Source organism: Drosophila biarmipes, chromosome 2L, assembly GCF_025231255.1.
Source record: "Drosophila biarmipes strain raj3 chromosome 2L, RU_DBia_V1.1, whole genome shotgun sequence".
NCBI lineage: Eukaryota > Metazoa > Arthropoda > Insecta > Diptera > Drosophilidae > Drosophila > Drosophila biarmipes.
The window spans coordinates 13,343,168-13,346,079 of record NC_066612.1 but is presented as its reverse complement, the minus strand read 5'-3'; positions in this window follow the sequence as shown (position 1 = coordinate 13,346,079).

The window sequence follows — 2,912 nt, the reverse complement described above, 5'->3', positions numbered from 1 at the left end:
TTCTGAGGGGCTTTCGCCCTGGTATCTCTGCACCCACTGCGAGCTGCATACTTTCAGGCATGTAAATGCACAATCCCCACCTGCGACTCCAGAGTGCGGATAAATGTTTGATTTGGAGGTTTGGGAAGCTCGTTCGTTGGTCCATCTGTTTGTTTGTTTGTTGGGTTGCCAAGGTATTTAAGTCGCCGCTGGTTTTAGCTGCGTTTCGCTTCGGGATTTTAATAGATTCCTGCTAATGACCTGCAATTAATTCTGTGGTTTTTCAATCAGAATCATAAACTGTGGAAAAAGGGCTCTAATAAAAAAGAACTTTTATTCACAAATGAAGAGTTTTACTTTACACAATATTTGATTACATGTGTAGTTAGCAAATATAATCCTATATATTACAAATTTTATTTCTGCTTTTCTAAAACATTTGTTAAGGCCTTGTTTTTTGCCATCCCAAGCTCGGTTTTACCTATTTCAACCAGGCACAGCAATAACTTTTACGAAAAAATTGCATTTTCTGTGGATTAAAGAGGAGGGACATCATGTCGGAAGAAGGGCCGTCGACCCTTTGGCACATCTGCTATTCATTTCGAACTTTTATCTAACAACAAAGCTCACACATGGAATACACAATGTTTTGAGCAGTCGCTCAAAAGGACAGCCCCAATTGCAAAGGGCCAGGGGACTCGGCCAGCAAACGGCCTGCGATGGCAATTAACTTTATAACAGTTGCATGGCCCATGTGCAATTTCCCGGCCTTGTTGTGGCGGGTAATGCACGCCAGTTGATTAATTGGAAATTGCGGTTAATGGATGGTCAGATGGGAATCGAAACCGACAATGAAGATGAAAAAGTAGCCCCGGAGTCTAGACTTTTAATTAGACCAGGCAACTGAGCCTAGAAGTGTCCTCTTCCCGGAGCATATGCGAAAAGTTTGCTGCACAAACTTTGGCACTTGTCATTGAATTTTTTCCTCCAGAGCCAGCCGAAAAGTTGACAGATTTGCAGCGGAAAATTAACAAGTTCCGTGTGGAAGGCATATTTCTCTTTTTTGCATAAACTTTGCCCTCACAAAATCGAGTTAAGAAGTCAGAGAAAGTATAAAATGCTAAAAATGTGCTAAAAACTATGTTCACGGATGAGTTCCGTGGGTGTGTATTCCTTTCGAAGCAGCTGCTTTCCGGCCAAGTCTAGCGAAACTTAAAAAGTCGTAGACGTCGCCGGCAGTTTTGTGTTGCCGCATTTTTATGCCCTTCTGGCAAACCCGAATTTCCGGCTCTGATCGCTCAACAGCCTAGAAACAGAGTTTGTTGGAAATTAAGTTTACCCGATGAGTACTTCCAGTTGTTTGCACTGCAGACGCATATTTTCCTCGATGTTGTGGCCTCCTGCAGGAAGTCAGAAATAACAATTAGAAATATTACAAGTATCTAGTTTCTTTCATGTAAAACCATAATGTACAAGAAAAAGTACCATTTGTAACCTATTTTTTAATGGTTTAATACAAATGTTGTTCTTGCTTAATTAATACCTACCCACAAGTTACACAAGTACTTTTTTGAAAAGGGAATAAAATGGAAAAACCTTTACAGATTTTTAAATGTTTTTTTATTAAATTCAGTTTTTACATCTATTGGAATTCATTTCTATGTAATATTTTACCCTTATCTAACATACATTTGTGAACTTTAGTATACCCATTAATATAGAAAATAACTAAAAACTGTTTGCTTATACTCGCAATTTTCGGCACCTACTGCATTTTCTAATCTGGCCATCTAAATTCCCGTCGTGTCCAGGGCACGCGCTCAGCTGGCGCTTGCCTTCGACCCAATTATCAGTTGTGATTTGAAACGAAGGCAATCAGATGAATTTTTTATAAAAGCAAATAAAAGCCCGTTGGCAGCCCAGCATCTGGAATGTGCTCAGGGCCAGAGCCACCGGCAATTGACCCCAATAAATTCGACCCGTAAAGCAGGACCACAGCCGGCAGAGCAAAGGTCACATGGGTGGCGACCCTTTTGGAGCCTTAAAACGCCTGTTGATTTATGCAAAAGGGGATTAGCATGGGCATCTGGGTGCGGATAAACACAACCTAACCACAGACATAACATTTCAAGTTGCCTTCCGAGCCGGAAGAGCGTCTCGTAATTTCTGCCAGTCGTCGGCACTTTTAAGCCTGAATACTTTTTGAGCCGGCATAAAATAAGACAAATGAGCTAATTTCGCTGCCGGAAGGGATTGCAGGATCGGGCCATCGCCTGGGCCATAATAAATCGCGCACAAATGTGATATTTATATGCATTTTTTTATACAGACATAAGCGCAAACAGCGCTCCGTTGCCATCCGCCATAAATCTATTGCCGCATTATTACTCATACGCACTGTAGACGCTGTCTACCCTAATATATCAAGGCATTACCATGGCTGTTATTCTTCTTTCTTCTCCATTGGCATGCTGTGCCCTTTCATTCGAATAAATTTACATTTATCTCGGGCATTTCCAGCGGGCGCAAAGGTTAAGCCATTCAAAAACCTTAAAAAGAGTGCGTCCGGGGCTTAACCAGACCACATATTTTCACTAATTGCCCTGCTCCACCCTTTGATGGCTAGTCCATAAGTAGAATGCAAATCGCACAGAACTTCTGCAGCTGGGTAGTAGCCAGCTTAAAGTTAAACTACATTTGAAAAGCCCGAACGGAGTCAAGAGCAGCGATGGCCCACTCCAAATCCCTATTCTCGGTGCCGTGTAGCGTGACTTGGGATTTATGAACTCCATTTCGCATGTTCGCCATTGTAAAGATTAATTGCCACAGCTCCGTACCGCTTCCCAGTGCGGCTTGTTGTTATCATTCAGCAGCAGGCCATGTCGGTGGCTGGAGCTTTTTGTTGGCCAACTGACAGGGCGGAGCAGCAGTGA